Source organism: Lemur catta, chromosome 12, assembly GCF_020740605.2.
Source record: "Lemur catta isolate mLemCat1 chromosome 12, mLemCat1.pri, whole genome shotgun sequence".
In the NCBI taxonomy this organism is placed as follows: Eukaryota; Metazoa; Chordata; class Mammalia; order Primates; family Lemuridae; genus Lemur; species Lemur catta.
This window is the reverse complement of record NC_059139.1, coordinates 62,677,156-62,699,655: the sequence shown is the minus strand read 5'-3', so window position 1 is coordinate 62,699,655 and position 22,500 is coordinate 62,677,156. Positions and strand designations below refer to the sequence as shown.

Here is a 22,500-nt window from a genome sequence, read left to right as displayed (position 1 = left end):
ACACACACACACACACACCAGAGGGGGAAGGGATGACGAGAGGGAGAATGCCTTTCGATGGGCGAAAAGAGAATTAGAAGGAAATTATTTTGATTTCTTCTGAAAAGTTTTCAAAATTAGATTTTATGAGCGCGAAGAGTGCAATTGAAAATGTTTGGAAAAGATTTTAATGGGAATAAAACCCTCACCATTTTAACGATTCGTGAAATATACTGGGTTTGGACTGTTTTCTTCGTTCACATATAAGCATAATCCAAGTCTGGATTCGGCTCATTTTATATTCTTTTTAGAAACAAGGTAGGGTCTCCCTGTTTTTTTTGATCCAAAGTATATCTTGGTTTTAAAGGTTTAATTACAACAAAGCACACTCCTGGAATTTGCAGCTATTCCATCCGAATCAATGATTCCTATTCATCCCAGAGATTTTAAAAATAAACTTTCCAATCAATCCGATTTTCCCTTCTTCATTTTTTTGTCAGCCCCAGGCTGTTCTAAACTCCAAACAATGCTTCAATAATTATTAATAAAACAGTAGTAAGTCCTCATATTGTTGCGGGGGGGGGGGAGGTAATTAGTGTGGCCAAGTCTGTCCCAGGAAAAGAGCAAACGACCGAGAAGATGGAGAAGGGGAGAGGTGGGGGTGAGAGAGAGAAGAGGGTGGGGGAGGGGTGGGGAGGAGGAGGATGGAGAGAGGGAGAGAGAGGAAGGGAGGAGGAGAGGGAGAGGGGGAGGAGGGAGGAGGAGATGGGGAGATGGGGAGAGGGAGAGAGGGAGAGAGGGAGAGAGGGAGAGAGGGAGAGAGGGAGAGAGGGAGAGAGAGAGAGAGAGAGAGAGAGAGAGAGAGAGAGAGAGAGAGAGAGAGAGAGAGACCCTGATTCCCGAAGGTGATTGGTCGCGGGAGGAGGGGCGAGCCGGAGGAGCGGGTCCCGCCGCGGGGCCTGCAGGAATCGCTGGCTCCGGCTGCCACCTAGCGGACGGGAGCCGCTCCCGGGCGGCACACTGCCGCGTCCCTCCTCCCCTCCCCGCAGGCAGCCTGTGCCTTTTCTCCAAACGAAGACAGCACTTTGAAAATTCTTTCAATGGATTTTTTTTTCCTTGAAAGATCGTACTGGGGGAAAATGATACTTCTATTAGTTACATATTCTCCAATCGCATCCTCGCACCCCCCTCGTTTTAAGATCGCTCCCCTAGGCAGGCTCAGGCTGGCGCTGAGCGGCGCGGAGTGACAAAGCCTCCGCCGCCGCCGCCGGGGGTGGGAGCCGCGCTCTCCCGCCCGCTGCTCGACTCCGGAGGGCGTAAAAGTTTGTCTCAGCTCGAGCACTCCTAGCTCCAACAGGCCCTCAGGTAAAGGTGGAAGTAAATGGCCACGCTGTATTGACAGAGGTAGGGTTTGTTTTTCTAATACTCGTTCTCACTTTAAGTCTCACCAGGGAGGGGTTTGGGAAGCACTGAATGTTTGGGGTACGTTTCGCGCTTCCCGGTCTCTCCAGCCTACATGTCGGGAGTCGGCGACCGCTTAGTGACGAGCGAGAATTTTAAAGAGCAGAATAAAGGGTTTCCCGTGCCTGCCCCACGGCCCCTCCAGCTTGAATAATGGAGAGACTGTCAATGCACTTCGCGAGCGGTGGCCCATTGTACGCAGCTGGTGGAGAGGAGGCGAGTGGGGTGGCAGGGGCTCCTTACCCTCGCCCCTCTGCCCAAATAATCGCACAGATGCGCTCACATCTTCTGGTCAGTTAAAAGGTGAAACGAACACAATTAAAATAGACCGAAAGAAAGAAAGAAAAGAAAATCTTTCTATATACAGATTCTAAATTTTATTTCCCATACAGTCAGAGGCAGGGAGTTGAGGGGTAGAGGAAGCAGGCAGAGAGAGGGAAACAGGGAGAGAGAAGGAGAACTCGGAGAGAGATGGAGGGAGTGGAGAGGAGGCGAGAGCGAACGCCAGGGAACCGGAGGGCCGCTGGACGCCAGGTCCGCCGGCTCAGTCGCCCTCGGACCCTGGACAGTGCGTCGTGGGCACCAGAAACGGGACTCGGCCAAATCCTGCCCCATCAGGCAAGTAACGCAATGATTATCGTTTCTTTTGAACTTGGGGTTGGTAACGTGGGCAGGCCGGGAGTATTGGCTTGCAAGGCCTCCGCAGGCCGGGGCTGGAGTAGAGGCAGCTAAGGCGGGACGAGAACTTTCCGCGGGGCTGCTCAGGAGGTGCTCCCCCCGGCCTCGGTCCTGCCTCGGCGCCCAGGCAAGGAGCGCGGCCGCCGCGCCTCCCTGGAGGTGAGGATCCCGCCAGCAGAGCAGCAGTCCAAATTCAAAAGAGGTTCCCCCCGCCGCCCTCCGCTTTCCCTAAATCCTCCCAGCTGGAAATGGCTGCGGGGGCGAGGGACTGGCAACCGCGGACCCGCACTTTCCGCACCCGCGGGGCCATTCCTACTGGTGCCGAGCCCGAGCCGCGGTGGAGCCGGCTGCAGAGTCTGGCCCGGCTGGCCCTGGTGCCCGCGCCTTGCCTGGCTTGGGCCAGGACCTGTCGAGCTCAGCTCTGCGCCCACCTGCGGGTGCAGTTTGTAACGCGATCCCCTAACGTAACGCGATCGATGGCTGCCTGTCTGATGTGGGCGATACTGTCAGCGGATTAAAAGGCACATCAAGCCGCTCTCCTGAGCCGAGAACCTGCGGCGGCGGCGGCCAGAGAGCAAGGGGACCCGCAGCCTGGCAGACCAGCCCGAGTCCTCGCTCCGCTGCAAGCGGGCTGGGGGCGGGGAGGGGGTCGCCTCCCAGGGGTGGGGACAGAGGGTGTGTGTGTGAAAGGAAGAGGCTCAATTAAAACCAACAAGAGCGCTTTCCTCGGCGCTGGGCAGAGGCGCGCGTTTGCGTCAGAGGGCGCGCGGGGCGGGCGCGGGGGGCGGGGGGAGCCGACGCTGGGGACCGCGCCCGGGGGCTGGGTGGGCTCGGGAAAGAGGCAGCCATGCCCAGCTGGGCTGGCCCGGGGTCAGGCTCTGCGGGCGAGGGGCAAGGCAAGGCGGGAAGACTTACGGAGTCTGCCCGGGAGCGGCAGCGCCCACCCATCCTCACCGTGGGCTCTTCGCGCCCCCGCCGAGCTTTCAAACTTGAAAGAGGCTCCGGGGATCCGGGGTGACCCGGGGGCGGGGGCGGGGAGTCGGGCCCTAGAGGCCTCAGGCGACGCTGCGGGCTCCTCCGGAAGGAAGAGGGAGGGTGCAGTCCCGGCCCTGGTCCCAGGGGTGGGGGTGGGAAGCTGGTGGTGGTGGTGCCCGGAGCAGCACAAGCCCTGGGCTTTTCAGTGGAGAGGAGCGGCTCGCGCTCCTGTGGGGCACATGTGCCAACTTTCTGTCTCGAGAGGGGGCGGGTAAAAAAAAGGAGGCTTTTCAAGGAGGGCGCTGTCCCCTTCTGGGACTCGTCCGGCCCAAGCGGTACTTAGAGCTCAGTTTCTCTTCCGGACCCTGTGCTCCTTGACCGCTTCCACACTCACAGGGCACCCCGCTTGTGCTCACAGCCCTGCCTCCAGCAAAATGGCTTCCGTGGAGGCACTGAGGGTTCAGCTCAGTTCCTGGGGAGCCCTTTCTTTCTCTCTTCAACGCTGTTGTTTGATACCGGTCCTACTTGGTACCCTTGTTCAGAGCCTAATGCGACCCACACTCAACCAGGAAATAACGGTATCTGTTGTTGTTGGGCAGGGTACCCAACAGAAAAGTGATCATATTTTTCGAAAGCACCTAGGTCTCCAAACTATGAAATCCTACACACAGGGCCATGGCACGTTCAGCTGCAAGAGCAGAAAACGCAGTTACAACTTCCACCCTTCTTTCAACCATCCTCTTCTTCAGATCTCTCTCCCTCCCTTCTCTCTCAGGCTCCTCTTCACCCCGGAAATTTAAACCGAAGCTGGACGTGTTTCTTGGACCCAGACAGATCCGCTGTGGCCCTTGCCTCAGCATCCTAACCGAGGCTGCCAGCCAGACCTGCCGGGCTCACCCGGGCTTGGCCATCTCCAGAGTCACTCTCCTGGTTAGGAAGGGCCTGCCCGGTGGCGTCTTCTCTGCCTGCCTGGTCCCCACAGACTTACTTGTTCAATGCACACCAGATCTCCACTGTGGTTCCCCCACAAGGCGAAGAGAAGGTACCCCTCCGCTTGGGGAAAAGAATTAGGTTGTTCGCTTACAATACCCCTTTTGGGCTACTAGCATCAAGGCTCAGCGTTAATTACCTTTTAAAAGATCTACCACACAACACTTGATCTCTCCCAGCCGGACACCAGTAAATAGTTGTGATCTGGTGGGAAAAGGAGAGCAGCAGAAATTTGTGGTGCACATACAACGTTGTCTTGTGTTCAGAGTCCGGATCTAAGCGGACTTTCTAGCCTATTAACATCCTCCCTCCCGCCCCGCGCCGCCCCAATATCATTCTCACTACGAAGGCTGAAACATTCTTCACTAATTCTATGGCCTTTTTTATATTGGTACTTTTGTTTTCCTGAAAGTCATTCATTTTGGCTTTTTGGTAAGTCACACTGAACAAAGGTGGCCATGTAAAAACATTTTTTAAATCTAGTTCCAGAGCCATGGGACCTTACAAATGACCAGATATGTGTAAAAATTCTCTTTTATACCTATTCCCTACCCCAAAATCGTTAAAAACGGTATTACTCTGCTTAGAGAGACTGCAAAACAGAAATAGCCCTGTTTTATCAAGCCTATCTGGAGAGATGAACATGCCTGCAATCATTGGTAGAAAGGTCAGTGCCTCTGATCTTGCTGCAGACCTTTCCCAAAGAGATTATTTTAAAGGTGCCGAATCAATTAGTCTCCCTTGGCATGCGATTAAGGCCATAGTTGAAGTAGAACGTAGTTGAAGATGTGTTTAAAATTGTCTTGTACAGATCTTTTGGAGGCAATGGTGTAGAGAAGCACAAGAATGCCCACCTAATGTTTTGTGATTATTAAAAACCAAAACCAAAATAAACAAAAACTCCAGCTTATCTCAGAAATATCTTTTCTACCCCCAACATTGAACTCAGTCTGTATTGTGGCTGCACAGTTGTGAAAAGCTCTACCTTTGTCAACATAAGAACAAGGTGGACAGGCCAAGTTAAGAGTCAGGCTTCTGCTGGACTGCCTACTCTTAGCTTGGCCATGTAGTTGAACCATGGACCCAGCAGGCTCCAGGGCTCACTATCACTCACTCTAGCCCAGGCATTTCTTCTTTGTCACCTTTGGGTTGAAATGCTCAGAGATAAATCCTTTACCTTAGTAATCCGTTTAGTTTTCTATCTCAAACCCGCCATTTAAAGCACTTGTTTTGGAAAAAAGAGATAAGGGAAGAACTTCTCTTTCTGCCTGGGCCCAGGAGTAGCAGCTGTGGGAGGATGGCAGGAGAGCAGGCACTGACCTTTGGATGCAAATCAAGCCTTTTTAGAGGAGGAAAAGTGACAGTCATTCCTAGCACACCAGTGAAACCCGAGCCAAATATTTACTTTTTGTAAAAATAAAGTCTTAGCTACCTAGATACATTTACGCTATGCAAAAAGAAAGAACTGGACTTTTTTATTATAAAAAATTTATTTTAAATGCCCAACTTGAGTAAAGAATAACTGCATAGCTATTCTTCCTGAGGAAAATGGGATTGGTTTGGAAGAAATTTGAAGTTTTGAACTGAGTTTGAAGGTTGTTAGAGTACCCTGACAATACAATCAACTGCACTATATAATCATTTCCCTTAATAGTTACCTGTCAGAGTACCTATTTCTTTTAGTATCGGATTAACCCATCAGAAGGAGATCTGAGTTGGACATTTCACTGACTAAAGACTACTCAAATATGTTTGTCTTTAATGTCACTTTCTTCACTGCCTATGAGACAAACTAGTGGAAAAGTATTGGCTCGAAAAGCCAGCAGATCTGTTGGTGTTACCATATTTACCTATCAGAAGGTTGATCTGAATAATAAACCTAATATTCCCTTCTAAACTGTCAGTGGAAAGATATGTTTATTACAGTGTCCTCCAACACTGAGCAGAGAGGGGATTTAGGTAAAGTTTAAATGTAAAAGAATGAGCATAGTACACCACTGATAAAAGCCACATGGAGCAGTAAATAATTATACTTTTTGTTATGATATGTATATTTTATTTACCCATTTCAGAGATGGAAAATAAACCTAGCCCATATTCTGGAGGAGTTAATAAAGTATTCCAAATGCATGGCCTAACAAAACTCAGGGATAGTTCTATGTTTTATTGTTAACCCCTTGCATGAAATCTTCTGAAGCTGAAAAGAGAAAGGAAAAAGCTTTTGTGTTAGTTGATCCTTGGCTATTCTAGGGCTCAGGTTGGTGTGAAAGGGACGAGGAGGTCACTTGAAATCGCCTTTTATCTACTCTTATTTTCTCTCTGGATCAGCAACTTTGAATAGACATCATCTAATCGCTCTTAATGGAAAGAAACTATGGGAGCAACAAAAATGCCTTTACTCCAGAAGTGAATACATGCATGCAGACAGCTAGCTGAGCTTGCATAGCACTGAATCTCTGCACACATGTGCTTAGGGATTTTTCAGGGTGCGTGAATGTATATGTAAATATTTCCCATACATTATGTGTGGGGTTAATTGGGTGGGCTATTTTTCCTATACACTTAAGAATGCACACATATCTACATTAGAATTCTCTAGCAAGTCCAGGTGATACTTTCAGCTGACTCTTCAGCTTTTTTATGCTGTCATTCTCTGGGCATATTTAAGTTCTGGCAGTAAAAAAAAAAGCAAATAATTGAGAACACAATAGGCAGCCTTTTAGAGAACTCATCTTATTTCCTTTCTGTTTTCAACTGGAAGTCATACTGATAGGAGAATTTCTCTTCAGGGGGGTAGAGAGTGTGTGACAGGTGGGAGGTAATGGGGTAAGACAAGACCTTTACTTTCAATATCTTCCCAACATTTTTTTTTCTTTTCGGTGTTGCTTGGAATTAAATTGGTTGAAACACAATAAATAAGTGGAAAACAAGAGCCTGACCTTAGTCTATATAAAAGTTTTTCTAGCTATAGGTACATGTTCCCAAATCATCAAAGCTGAGCAATTAATTATAATTTGTTTTGAAATTAGAATTATTTTAGTAAGTCTCATATACTGGTTAAAATATCCAAGTTGTCTTCCTTAGGCATTGTTATAGTATTTACTTCAAAAAGGGAAACACCCATAAGGGCATTAAATATGAATGGTTATCCAAAAAAGGACATTTGATTTCTAGGACTCAAAGCTCTGGGCTTTACCTCCTAAGAAGTGGATGCCTCCTCCCCATCCCATGTTCTTCCAAGTAAAATTCACATTGCTCCCAGAGCTTGGGACATTTTAATGTAAATTCCTTTAAGGGAATACTCGGTTACCAGGGCTACAAGTTCCCATCTCAACCTGCCAGCCTCCCTGCCCCTGGCTCCAGATCGCAGAGACCCTTGGCTGTCAGGGGCTGGGACCTTGAGCTCCCCCCGCCCCAGTTCCCCCAGGCTACCAGAGACCTCAGTTCCTAAGTTCGAGGTTGGGTGGGGGAGGATTAATCCCTCTTTAACTCCTCTCCTTCCCGCCCTCAATTCTGAACCCCAACGGATACGTTTCCCCGGGTTGCCTGGTGAATAGGAGCGCAGGAGCCGCCCTGTCCAATAAAGATTAAATTAAGTAGAAGAATCCCAGCCGCTGGATATTTGGAAGCTCCGGTGGGGCGTCAAACCGACGTTTAACACATTTTTTCCACTCACTGTGCACAAATCCTGGACCTGTTGGGTTTAACTTTAGAAAGGAAGGAAAAAAGGAAAAGATAAGAAAAGAAGGAAAGGAAAAAGCAAAAAAAAAAAAAAAAAAAGCAAAGAAAGTCAGCGACAGAAACCCCAGTTTCAAGGGGGAAGTTGGCTTTACGGTCAGAGTGGCTGAGGCAAAAGTAAGGCTTTCTGACCTTTCCAGTCCTTTCTTTCCTCGAACCACTCCGAGAACTGGAGGCTTCCTCTGTCCCCGCCCGCCCCAGGGCTGAGAACTTTTCTGTTTTGGCGGTTTGATTCTACGTTTTATCCTTGAGGGACAGTGTGGTAGTGTGGTGGCCTAGGGTCATGACTGGGTGTGCAGGGAAAAGGCGTGTTCAGAACCCAGTCGCCTCCTCTGTGGTGACTTTTTTTTTTTTTTAAATAAAGGTTTTGGTAGCACGACCTGAGCAGTTTTCTTCGGTTACTGCCCAGCAGGAGAAACAATGGTTTTCTCTGTTGGCGTTCAGCGCATTGGACACTGACCTTGAAGCTGAGGCCCCATCCGGCTCCAGCTCTCCCGGGAGCCATCCCGGCCCTAAAATATCCGCTGCTCACTCCCACCTGCTCCTCTAGTCCCCGAACAAAGGCCGAGGGGCAAAAGGCAAGTCCCTTCGTGGCAAAGGCTTGCCCATGCAAACACAACACTGAATAAATTAACCTCAAACCAGCTAGTTGGGGTGTAGTAGTTTAGCAGGACTAATTGCAGACAATGGAGCTGAAATGACTTTTCCAATTAGCTGCTGGTTGGAGTTTAGTTGGAGGAACTGTCAGCTCCAACGATGGGTAATTGCTTTATTGCTCACAAAACTATCATCTATTTAGAACATATGTGCTAATTACTCTGGATGGGCGTCGAAAAAAGAGACCATAAATCTAATAGCACTTAAAAAAGTCTATGGTGCTTGTAAGCAACCTCAGTCTCTCGCACATTCTCTCCTGCCCAGGTTGGCATGATAGATGGTTGTCTTTCAGGAAAGCGAAGGGTTTGAACTGGAGGCACGGACAGAATGCTCTGGTCATATCGCGTGCTGGAGAGCGAGGGTACCGTGCGTGCTGTGCTGATGCGATAAATCACTGTCATCAAAACCAGTCCCCTCTTTAGCCGGGCACTTTTCATTTTCGCAAAAGATTACTTTAGAAATCTTTTAATTGGATTATGTTAGGAAATTAATCTCCTTTAGCCTTGGCTAAATTTATTGTGGCCATTGATGAGAGGAAAGCCCTGTAACTGTAGTCAGGGCCATATCCCCTTGTTTCCTCTTTTCCTCAGCCCTCCAAGGTCTCCCAGCTGCGTGCGACAGTCTTGCTCCAGGTCCTCGGGAGTGACTGGAGTGAGAAAGGGTGGAAAGATACATCTGGGCGAGGCCGCAGAGGCCCCCAGTGAATCCCCTTTGTCCTAAACGCTACATTTCGGCCCCAGATTCCCTAGCTTCACATCCAGCATCCCCACAGCACCGCGCCTTTATCCACAAGAAGTTCTGGGGGCCTGTTACCAGGGAAGGAGGCTGGAATGGCTGGAAGAGGAAGTGGGGTGTGTCGGGGGAGGGCTGCCAGACAAACTCACTAGTTTGACCTCTCCCTCCGCAGCCCGTTACGGGTCTTCGGCTGGGAGCTGGAGTCTTGCGAACACTCTCCACTCTACTTCTCTGCGCAAAAACGCACAGCTCACTCCTGGCTTGCTTTCTAGCACAACTCTGGGGACACTTCCCCTTGACGTGCGCAGAGCTTGAGGTCGGGGGTCTAGGGCCCTCGGTACTCCTCCTGACTCCTCTAATACCAGCGCATTGTGGGAGGCGGCGACCTCCCTTCCATCCTCGCTTCCAGCTCGGTCAGCCTAGTCCAGCGCTACTCGAGCAGTTGTGGGAAGCTGAGGATCTGGCCCCGGTGGCTGCACCTCTCAGCGGGAGATAACAACATCTGCCTGAAACGGGTACCTACTTTTGCAGCTCAATTTAGCTCTTAATAGCAGCCCTCTGAGGTGTGGTTAATTGATGGGGATAAAGGCGTAATGACTTGACGGGGAGACACCAATGATCCTTTAATATACTCTTAAAAGAACAAATACCACCCCAAACACCGGCGAGTCATTGCTCAGTAGGGGGTAAAGGCAGAGATGTGGCGGCTGGAAAAGCCGCACCGGTGCTGTTTGTACCTGGAGGCGTAGGTGTGGCGTGATCCCTGGCAGAACCTGGGCACCCGAGAGCCGCCAAGGCGCACAGCTCAGACTGGCAGGGGGTTGTGGCTGCGGGGAGTGGGGAGGGACCAGGAGCGGAGCAAGCTCGGGGTGACAGGTGACCGGGCCGACAGGCGGGGAGGAACCGGGACCCCGGGGGGATGCCCTTCCCTGGGCTCTGCCACTTTATCAGCCCTTCCCCTTCGCAGGGTTGGATGCCACAAGCCGGGCGCCTCCTCTTACCACCCTTCTCTGCTACAGTAACCCCTTAACCAGCGTTAGAAAAATGGTCAAGTAGCCGTGCTGGGCGTTGGTAACTCGGGAGTTCAGCTGTTCGAACAATCTTAGGCCCTAGCGCCAGGACAGAGAGGCATGCGCCTGTGTGTGTGTGTGTGTGTGTGCGCGCGCTCGCGCGCGCGCGCTCGCGTAAACCGCTCTGAAATGCAGAGCTGGAGCACAGCAGCCCTAAGCACGTGGCCATATTTAGGCCAGGTCTGCCCAGAATCCTGGGGCAGTCTTACTGGCATTTACTTGCGCTGGAGCTGGGTCCAACCGCCGGGTCAGAGCAGCCCCTGTGCACCATCCACCCAGATCTCCTTTCACTGTTTTCTCCTTGGCACCTTCCTGTTTCTTTACCTGATTTCCCTTTGCTCAATTCTGGCTGAGAGAGTCAAAGGAATGTTTTACTCGGCGCAAACACAGAACTTAGTTTCACAAAGCGCTAAAATGAAAAAAAAAATCATATCGCCTTTTCTGTTTGCAAAGGGGAACCCCCTCCAGGTGTGGGCAGTGTTCCTAGCAGGCTTTGCAAGTCTCCTGTTTTACAGTTTGGAGAAGGGTAACCTTGATGCTTCAGGTTTGAGCTCCCTCTGGAAGCGGAAGGAGAAATGACTCCAATCACCGTCCGTATTTTATTGCATTGGGAGATCGCAGGTGTTTAGGCTGCAGCTATTGTCTGCCTTCCTCCCCGAGCCCACATAAGAGGGATGAAAGAGCCCAAGAAACTTAGTTTCCCCAACCCTCTTGCGAATGAGGGCGGCGAAGTTTCGGAATCAAGGATTTGAAGAAATGCAATTGAGTCCCAACTCACAGAGTCTGTGCCAGTCTCGGTGTGGTTCCGTCCTTCCACTGACACTGTCTAACCTCCTCTAGTGTGGTTCTGCCCTCTGTGGCTCTCTAGGAAATCAAGATTCACTGTGGCTTAGCCGTCCAGGTCCCGACTCCTCCGCAGCACTAGCCAGGGGGGACCACGCGCTGGGCTCCAAGGTCGTGGCCTGGTCCTCGGGCGCCTCATAGCCAGGAACAAGGCCCCGGGTCCAGATCTATTTCCAGGCCAGCGATTCCCGCTCAGAAGCCTCCCACACGTGACGCAGTCCGTGACTGGCGGCAGGTACCCGCTGATGAAGGTACCCGAGGCTTTTCTGAAGGCCGGATGTCTTTAGGCCGCCTGGGTCCCGAGGTGCCTGTGGCGGCCCCAGGCGTTGCAGGCCCCCAGGGCGGCCCAGGCGCATCTGCCACTCTAGTCCGGGCCGTCCCCACAGCAGTCAAGTGCCCTTTCTCTCGTGTGTCTCCCCACATCCCTCACCCCACAAGGGCCCTCCCTTGAGTACGAATTCTTCCCTCCGCGAACCTGGATCCCACGTAGGGTACCCCCTCCGCTCCTCCCCCGCCCCGGGCTAGGGTACCCGGACCCTGCGCGTAGCCACACCGGCGACAGCGCCCGGAAGCGAGGCCCACATCCGGGCACGGAGGCTCGCGCGCGGGGTTGGCTGCGGGCGCTCGACGCAAGTGCGGCGCCCAGCGCGGCGGAGGGGCCCGGGCCTCGGAGTCCGCGCGCCGGGCCGTCGTCCGAAGGCCAGAGGCAGGGCCCTCCCAGGCGCTGAAGGCCCTCACTCTGCCAGCGGGCCCGAGTGACAAAGCCCCGGGCCTGCGCGCGGGATTCGAGAAGGAAGCCAGGCCCGACCGGGGGGTGGCGCACGCTTTCCGAACCCCGGGCCCGCGCTCTGGGCCCGCGCCGGTTGTTGGCGCCCCCTCGGGTCGGCGCTGCGAACCTCTTAGGGATGGGCCTCAAGGGAGGGTGAACCAGCTCCCCGCCAACCTTTTAAGGTTCAGGGATCCGTCGTCAAACGAAGCCGCTTTTACAAGTCTTCCGCGTCGCACCTCTTTCCCCTCTGGCTAGGGCGCTGAGCCTTGCCGCCCGCCGGGCGCCTTGCCCGGCCTTGGGCAGCCAGTCCTCTTCAGCTGTTGGGCTGGTAGGGGTGGGAAGCAAGGCCCGGGGTACGGTTGGGGAGCCTCAGACACGATTTTCTCTTTTAAAGAGCTTGGTTTAAGAAGCTGGAAAGTTAGTGGGAGTTTACTTTGTGGCCTTTGGCGTTTAAAAAACCCCATCCATCTCTAAGTCTGGAACAGCACAGAGAAACTGTTGTGTAGTTCCTTAAAGAGATCTTGGGAGACCCTCTCTCAAGAGTTTTGCCAGAGATTGCTTTATAATCTCTTAATTTGGAGAGTTGGTTTGTACCGTGCCGTTAGTCTACCGAGTAGTATAGGCCTTCAGACAGGGATGGAGAAACGGAAATACCATCACCCTCCAGCCAAACTGTTGTGGGGACTGATTGCAGGGGAACTGGTGCTCCAGATGTTGCACTAGAGGCGCTGCAAGTGTGAGCAGGTAATATGGAGAAGAGTGACATTGTTAACAGAAAGCTTCTAATTAACAATGACTTCATTTGATTGGAAGGATGAAAAAGGCTTTTTAAATCAATCCAGATTCACTGGCCTAAACTCAGCCAATTTATGAATATGGAGCCGGACTGGGGTCTGCTTTCTTTCAAAGATGTCATCTTAGAGGTAATAGCATAGGTGAAGTCATTTGGTTACACTGTGGAAACTTTTATGGTGCCTTCCTTAGGAATTTAATTCAGTGCCTCTTCATTTTATTAGGAACAGACTGACTCCATCAACTGTGCTCTCCCTGTTTAGAGGCAGGACTGCTTGAAGCAATTAGGTTCACCAATTAGCATAGTTTTACTGACCTCCGCAGCAGCAGCACCACCACTCCTTAGATTATCCATTTCTTCAAAGTCAGGGAAAAGCTGGAGCACAACATGCTTCCCAGGTGTCCAGTTTGGGGAAATAAGCCCACAAGCAGGGTAGCACAGAGGTACAAAAAAGCTTTCTAATAGTCCCCAAGTGTCTGTTTCAGCAACTTGGTAGATTTTCTGATTCTGGATCCTATAATATCTCCTTACTTTGGCATAGCCTTTAAAGCGTTGCATTTTGGCAGAATTGCTTTTAAGAAAGTGTATTTTCTCACTTCTCTTCTGTCCTCCTGTATGCCAACGATGCTGTGGAAAATTTTAGGGTCCAGAGAGGGGAAGTCGCTGATGCACTCCTTGAAACCCTGTTAGGTGGCAAGGTAAGGGCTCAGGTGTGTGTTCGAGCCTCAAAACTTATGAGAGGCCAGGGTGGATATGGGGAGATAAGTCATTGCTTTTCCTAACTTTGAAGGTGTACCTGCAAGCCTGTCTTATAATCTCTTCACTGTAAGCTCCATCAGCTGGTGGCCAACATCTTTGGTAAGAACTTGTCACTGTCAGGGGTAGTGAAGGGATTAAATTTACATGTCTGTTGTTCTTCTCTCTCTTTCTCCCCTAAAATATATATTTCTCTGAAAGATTTCACTAGATTAAATTGCTGACAGTTCATCAGTAGCAGCAACAATGTAATTCCCCTAACCTTATTAAATCAGTAAATACTAGATCCATACATTGTATTAAAAATGCATCAGCATAGGCAGGAATTGTGATCATATGGCCATGGACCTCAGAATTGAAGATGCCCCTCAAAAATTGACTAGTTAGTATTTATTTAATCTGTGATTAGATATTCTAGAGTTTTAACATTTCAGGGACCATTGTGACAAGTTTTTTTTGTTCTTGAAAAATCCTTTTATTTTATTAAGTCCTCACATTTAACCATGAAAGTGATGCATGCATTTAACAGTAATACACTGTGACTTTTATAGTATTTTTGTCATTAATTTTTATCTAGGGAATATACTTCCACTTAGAATATATTACTCTAGTAAGACATACTCAGGTGCATAAATTTCTATATAAGCATAAATAAATTTTGATGCATAGGATTTTGTATAAGTATAAATAAATATACTTTGTGTAAAGGTACTACTGTACATTGATTATAACAGTTTATTTTTAAAAAGGAAACCACATTTAATTTATCTTTCAGCACTGTCAACTATAAGTCAAAGAACTATTTATCATTTTAAAATAGGTTATTCCTTTATAATCTGATTTGCTTGTTGGAACTTACACCACAAGAGGTAAAATGAAAATTTTCCAGTCTTTAAAGTTAACACAGCAGTGAGAAAGTTACATATATCTTAAATTTTAGGTGTGAAGAAATGCCTCAAATGTGGTTTACCAGGAACTGGTCAGTAGGTAAATTTACAGTCAGTCCCTACTGAAAACAGGGAATGTGTATAACACCTGGAAGTTGGATGGAAAAAGTAATATTTACTCTAGTGAGATATTTGACCATACTCATTAACGATGCTAATTATTTAAAAACATTCATCCCCTATTGATGTTAGCCAGCATGCATGATACTGAATTCTGAAGATATAGTCATTGGCCCTTGGGTTCACCACACTGTGGAAGAAAAATCTTTATTTGATGAAATAGGCAATCAACTGAAATCTATCCTCTTTAAATAAACTGATTCCTCAGTATTTTCCCAGTGTTGGTGTAAGTTGTTGTCTGTGATGTCCCCCAGGGCTCTTTCCTCTGCTCTCTGATTTGGTATATAAAAGCAACTCTGAATGATGGATTACTGTGTCATTGCAGCCTGCGAAGGATTAATTTGTTTCATTGATTTCTCTTTAGGCAGATTGCCAGAATTTGCTGCTTCCCACCTTTCCTCAAGACTTCTAGAAGTAATAGACAGTAATAGCCTAAGACAAATCAGCTCCTTCTTGTAAAAATAGAATCAGGAAACTGAGTCCTAGGACAACTGTGGCAAACTTTTTTATTGGTGTACTGGGGGAGCAATTAATAGGCTACTTTATTTGCTTTAGGAATATTTTTAATTGAAAAATTTCCTTGAGTTGGTGACATACCACACATCATATTAATAGATCTTAAGTAATCATTTATAATGTTTGTTCCATATAAATTTCTCCTAATTCATAGGGATCCTATTTAACTCAGGGAAAAAAATGTGTTGTCTATGTGATTGACAAATCCTTTTCTTTTCATGCCATATTTTGGGATCAAATAAAATGTCAATATAACTTTAAGTCAATTTACCTATATTTTTTATAGGATTATTTGACCTAAAGAATTTTTAGAAACTTTGGACAGGGACTGAGAGCATAGAAATAGAATTGCTTAAAGAAAAAAATAACTTTTTCTGATTAAAAAAGAATCTGCTCATAAGAGAGAATTTGCAAAAATTGAAATAATATTTTCTATATATTCTCTAAATCTTTTTCCTCTAAGCATTTATTGTAACAGGATTAAGATAATTATTAAAGTCATTTCTATTGACTGTATAGTGCTTTAACATAAATACTTTAACCATTGCTCTACTTTTGGAGAAAGTAAACTTTTAATTTCCCTTAGCATAAATAAAGTTGTGATGAATGACATTTGAATAAATCTTTAGTCATCCCTATGGTTTTTTAAATATTATTATTATAAAATAAATTACTTGGACTGAAGGTTTGGACTGTTTTTTAAGGTTCTTAATATTGATTGCCAAATTATTTTCCAGAAAGGCTGTCCCAATTTATACTGGTACTCCAAAAAAAAAAAAAATTCCTCTGTAGAGGCAGCATTCTAATTCATGTTACATGAGCAAAGAAATCAGAGCAATGCTCTTTTTCTTGTGTTCTGAAAGCTTTGGTAACATTTTACATATACTTAATCTCTCAGAAGTATTTTCCCAACTGCAGATGTGAAATAGGCTGGTTATACAAATCTATTTGTTTCCCTTCTGTAGTGCTGAAAATTATATTGATTTAATGATCTCAAGTTATACTTTTTATGCAATTAGTTGTGTAGTAAAAACTAATATTGTCATGTGCTAATGTCTTTTTTCCCTCTATTGTGCTATGGTAGTAGTCCATGCAATATCAGCAGGTTTATGCTTTTCCTGTGCTTTGCTGAAAGGAAAAAGGAACATCTGTTTCCATTATATATCTGCATCATAATGATAACAATTAAATAGCTATTATGGTAGTATACAGTAAATATATTTTGCTGAATGACCTATACTTTCTTGTTGGAAAATTTCAGAGATTTTGGAGGCACTTAGTTTTTACAGGTAGTTTCTATATGGATGTTTAGATAGGCCTTTGCTTTACATAAATTATTACAGTTCTTATTTGCCTCAGTAAAAACAACCAACCAACATGATGATTAAACATTAGGCTTTCAAATGTGACTCTTGAATTTATTTTTCTTAGGCATATGTTTAGAGTAAAAATTACTAAGTATCTCTCTCAGTATTCTTAACTGGGTTTATCATGCTAATAATACAGTTTATTTTGTGTTTTGTGCCATTTGTGTGCTTTTATATTTTACTAAGTTGGAAGATTAGAAATATTTATATATATATATATTTACAACGTATTTCACCTTTTTCCCCTTATATTAGGGGGACATGGTGATATTTACCTTTTAAGCTCAGCAGGAGATTGTTTGAAACCACACACAACTATTTCCACTGACCTTTAAAGTTCCAGAGAAATGTTTTCATTTATTTTAGCTTTTGGTTAAAGATGTTTTGGTGGTTACATAAAAAAAAATGATTAGAAAATATTTCAGACAAAAAATGGTATATAGAGAAATAAACACATCCAAGTACCCCAAACCCAGTTGGAGAAATAAAATGTAACCAGTACAATTGAAGCCCTCCAGAATATACTCTATGGCTTCTTGAAGAGATAATTATCATCCTAAATTTGATGATTATCATCCTTTTGCCACTTAGGTACTTTTTTTACGTGGTCTAAAAATTTGACATAACTGACTTGTCTTTTTGAATTAATTTTAAAATGTTGGAGCAGTGACTGCTGTTAAAACTCTTTTAGCCTAATCACCTATCACTGGACATGTTCTCTGCTTTACTGTCCTCATCTGTGAAGTTGGGGATAGGTCTACGTGATTTCTGATGTCTTACTGGCCATGATTAAAAAATTAGTCTTGATTACCTCTTGTTTTCCATATGAAACAAAACAAAAGACAGAACAGAGAGGCTAAGTAACTTGCCCATGGCCATACAGTAATTCACAGAGCAGGGAATAAAACTCAGTTCTCCCGACTTCCACTCAGGCACTCTTTTCTTTGTTCCACATTGCCTGCCATTTTTTGTGATTATTCTTAAGAAGAGAGAGAGGTAGGGAGAGAGAGAAGGGGAAGAGGAGGGAGAGGGGAGAGAGAAGAGAAAAAGATTTTTTTCCTCAGATATCTTTTTTCTGTAGGGAAAAACACTGAAGTCTTATCAGCCTGGAAGCTACTTATAGAATTAGAAGACTGTGTGTCCTGCAGAGCTTGTGAATCCTTTCTATATTTTCTGGATTTTCCTGGAAAGGAAGTTTGGATATAATGTGGCTTTCACTAGGCTCCTTACCCTACAGTTAATTTTCTGATCTCTTCAAGGTAACTGGACCAGGAAAAAAGGGATGGGCACAAACACAAGTGTCTCTGTGGATGTACATGTACCTAAATTTCAATATATTTTAGCAGTCAGGACTTTGATAAATTACTCTTTCTTTTTTATGTAGTTTATGCTATGTTCAAATCACAAATTACTTTCTATTTGAAAATGAGTTTGTTTCTTGTTTCTATTTAGCGGCCAACATACCGGAGTACTAAAGTGAAAATAGCACAAATAGAATAATGTGGAAACACGTTTTTAAAATCTCTTTGGAGAAAAACCCCATTCTAAAAATGGCAACTTAGAATTACATGCATGTACTTTCTCTTTCAGGTTTTTACTCTAACAAATTTAATTCATTCTTAGTTTAGATGACTAAGCTTGAGTCATAATATTCACATAGTGCCATGCCTCTCCTGTGAAAAAATAGCAATATCACTGGAGGTTGAAGTTATATATCTCATTGTAAAACCATATTTTCTCAGATATCTTGCTTCAAGATCAAAAAGTTACTTTAATAAATTATTGCTTCCTTCTATCAATACATACTTGGAAACTTATAATAGTAGTACCCATTCTCTTTAGGGTGGATGAAGCTGCTAATAGCTCTGTCAGTACTATAAATATTCTCAAGGTAGTTATGTTTTAAAAAGCAAACAAGACGACACGTTTGTCTCTGAGAATTTTAGGTCAAATTATCTTACATGTTCAGCAACTTTTAGTAGGAAATTACCCCTAGAATATTAAATTGGGGAGGAGGGATCTAATGTAATCAGATACTAGTATTCAGTACACCGTTTATTTAGGCACTGCTTTATTTGCTCACATTTACTACATATGGGTTTTCCCTGAGAAAGTCTTTTTTTGAGGATGTGTATGAGAATATTTGAAAAGGCAATTTTTTGTCTGATTGAAATTTCTAGTGAACATCTGTAATATATGAAATTTTCTACATGGGTTAGATTTCCCCATGTTGCTCCAGAAGATAGATGTAACTCAAGAAAAGGTGTGGATAAATGAAACTAGCCAGTGATAAACCTGTTTTCTCCCTGGCCATAATATGAACCTGGACGATGGTGGTAAGAATATTGAATCTTAAAACCAGCAATGCTAAACCAGAGAGACCCTGGTGACACACAAGAATATGTAGTCATTGTATAGTCCACAAATGTTACTTTAGTCTCTCTCTTAGGTACAATGGCTCTCTGTAGAAAGATGTTATGGTGTTTACAGAAACAATAACAGAATGTGGAAATTTTCTTTTTTGGCCATACCTACTACCAGAATTATAGGGTCTTAATATATGTTCTGTTTCTACTCAGTTCTTAATGACTTCACTTTAGATCAAGTTGAGATTATTTTAAAACTAGCATTGGTTGTATATTTTCCATTGACACAGCTAATACACAATTTGTAGTTAGTCTGTGGATAAAACGGGTAGATTTTTTTTTACCAATGTTAGATTCGCATGTTGTAAAAATTTGTTCATGTCCTGTTTTGAATTCTCAGCTCTTTAGGATTTTTCCATTGTTTGACTCATAGGGAATTATGTTACTGTTGTGCTTATTGTTCCTGAAGTATAGATATTCAACATACATTTATTGAGTTTTTGTCATGCTTAAGGCACATGGAGTAGATACAGGTATATAGTTCCTGCCCTCGGGATAATAATTGATATGGTCTTTTACCAGTAATTTAACAGATTATATTTTCTTAATATAATATATTAATGTGATTTTATTAATGTTACTATATTGGGACTTTAGAATAAAAAATATATTTAGTTTTCCTTTGCTGTTCACCTTTTTTTTTTCTTTTTTTAAAGAGACAGAGTCTTGCTCTGTTGTTCAGGCTGGAGTACAGTGGTGCAGTCATAGCTCACTGTATCCTCGAACTCCTGGCCTCAAGCAATCCTCCTGTTTCAGCCTTCTGAGTAGCCGGGACTACAGGTATACACCATCTTGCCTGGCTAATTTATTATTATTATTTTTTTAGAGATGGGGTCTTGCCATGTTGCCCAGGCTGGTCTGGAACTCCTGGTCTCAAGCAATCCTCCTGGCTTGGTTTCTTAAGTTGCTGGGATTACAGGTGAGAGCCACTGCACTTGGCTCTCTATTCACTTTTTGAAAAAATGCTTGGAATTGTAATTTGAGGACAGCCAAAATTATATTATTTAGTATATATCTTGAATAAGTAGAATGACATTTGCTAAATTTAAATCAGTTTTTAAAAAATATGATCTTAGAATATTTCTTAATACTCTAAAATATTTTAAGTTAAATATGCAAACTTATTTATCTTTCTGAAAATAAAAAAATTATTGCCGTAACAGTGTTTTCTGAAAAGTGACCATTATGTTGCTTAATTTAGCAAGAAATGGGTTCATTTTTCTAAAACTTCACTAAAAAAGTTTGAGTTGAAGTTAGGAAGTACACTGAGAATAAAGGTAAAATGTTTTTAAAAATGCCTGTGTTTTGGTTTTGACCACATATTGGCTTTAATGCTGATATTATTGAACTTTCATTGTAGCATTGAACAAGTTTTTATAGCTCACCAAAATTTATTAAAAGATGCTAAGAATAATTACCATTTATCTCTTACAACAAGTGGGTTATTACATTTTCTGACAGATTTGACCAGTACAGATAGATGTTTTAGATAAAAAGTTTAACAAAATTACCACCATTCTTTCTATAATATTTGCAGTCTTTCTGGACTTCATTGTGTAATTTCTTCTCTTTTTTTACATGTAGATGTAGACATAAATTTCAGTTTATAAATATTGAAATTAGCAGTGGAAATATAATTCGTATCTTGTCTAAAGCATTTGCATGATATAACAAGGTCCTTTTGAATTTGGTGATCTATTGGATTTTACATTATTTACACTTTTCTCCAAATAGGAATGTGAATTCCAAAATAAGTCTTTTTCTAATTAATTTAATTTAATTTTGAGATGTGTATTTTACATAAGATTTATACTTAAAAAGAGTTAAACACATCAGTAATGCCTGGTAGGAGGTTCAGTGGATTATGCCATGAGAGTTAAACTGATGCCATTCTCAGCTGTAAAGGTAGTTTTTTTCGACTGGCTAAAGCTTACTGATTTGAGGGAATAAAGGCATGGTATTGCGGAACTTGGAAAGCTGCATACCAACTGATGTCAGTAACAAAGCCAAAAGTCACTGAGATCCTATTTGTATTTCAGTTCCAACATTAAATTTAAATGTATTTTGAGTTTTGATAAATAGTTTTAAAATTCTGAAAGTCTTACATTTTATAGTAAGGAACTAGTCAAAAGCAATATTTTTATATATAGTATATATGATCAAGACTTTTGTTCTTATATAAGCTTGGCTAATTATTTTTCCTCCTTAAAAGAAATATAAGAAACTTTTAATTTATAAATTTTCCTTTTTATAAAAATAGTAAAGTCATGTTATCATTATTATATGCTAAGCACATTTCACGTATTATTTAATTTAATCCATTTATGTAAAATGGGAAACTCCAATTTTACTGACTGGAGGCTCAAATGTGGTTAAGTAATTTGCTCAAGTCATATACAGGCATGTCATTTTATTGTGCTTCAATTTGTTGTGCTTTGTACATATTGTGTTTTTTACAAATTGAAGGTTTGTGGTAACCTGTATCAAGCATGTCTTTCAGCACCATTTTTACAACAGTATATGCTCACTTTGTGTCTCTGTGTCACAATTTAGTAACTCTTGAGGTATTTCAAACTTTTTATTAGTATTATATCTATTATAATGATCTGTGATTGATGATCTTTGATGTTATGGTTGTAATTGTTTTGGGGCACCACAGACTGAACTGATATAATACAGTGAAGTTAGTTAATAAATGTTGTGTGTTCTGACTGCTCCACTGACTGGCCATTCACCTATCTCTCTTTCTGTACCACCCTATTCGTTGAGATAAAAGAATATTGAAATTAAACCAATGGATAACCCTACAATGGGCTACAATGGGTTCCATGTGTTCAAGTGAAAGGAAGAGTCACATGGCTCTTGCTTTAAATTAAAAGCTAGAAATGATTAAGCTTAGTGAGGAAGGCATGTTAAAAGCTGGGATAGGCTGAAAGCTAGGGCTCTTGTGCCAAATTGTGAATGCAAAGGAAGTTCTTGAAGGAAATGAAAAGTGCTACTCCAGTGAACACATGAATGATAAGAAAGTGAAACAGCTCTATTGCTAATGTAGAGAAAGTTTTAGTGGTCTGGATAGACCACAACATTCCCTTAAACCAAAGCCTAATCCAGAGCAATGCTCTAACTCTCTTCAGTTCTGAAGGCTGAGAGAAGTGAGGACACTGCCAAAGAAATGCTGGAAGCTAGCAGAGGTTGGTTCATGAGGTTTTAGGAAAGAAGCCATCTCCAGAACATAAAAGTGCAAGGGGAAGCAGCAAGTACTGATGGAGAAGCTGCAGCCTGCTATCCAGAGGATCTAGCTAAGATCATTGATGAAGGTAGCTACACTAAACAACATATTTTCAATGTAGATGAAACAGCCTTTTGTTCAAAGAGGATGCCATCTAGGACTTTCATAGCTACAGAGGAGAAGTCAATGCCTAGCTTCAAAGCTTCAAAGGACAGGCTGACACTCTCTCTTGCAGCTAGTGACTATAAGTCGAAGCCAGTGCTTATTTACCATTCCAAAAGTCTTAGGCCCCTTAAGAATTATACTAAATCTACTCTACCTGTGCCCTATAACTAGAACAACAAAGTCTGGATGACAACACATCTGTTTATAGCATGGTTCACTGAATATTTTAAGCCCACTCTTAAGGTGTACTGCTCAGAAAAAAAGATTCCTTTTAAAATGCTACTGC

The 22,500-nt window shown here is 43.9% G+C and overlaps 1 long non-coding RNA gene and 1 pseudogene across 2 annotated transcripts in view; both read left to right on the top strand.

The window, feature by feature from the left end:
- Positions 1–1,250: 1,250 nt before the first annotated feature.
- Positions 1,251–22,500, top strand: part of LOC123648055 — a 35,032-nt gene continuing 13,782 nt past the window's right edge. Inside the window, exon 1 of the long non-coding RNA XR_006738467.1 lies at positions 1,251–1,383. This is a non-coding gene — a long non-coding RNA (uncharacterized LOC123648055). The remainder of the gene's footprint in view (positions 1,384–22,500) is intronic.
- On the top strand, positions 1,379–2,066 carry LOC123648054 (annotated as a pseudogene). The gene has a single exon (XR_006738466.1). The product of XR_006738466.1 is annotated as an uncharacterized LOC123648054 (transcript).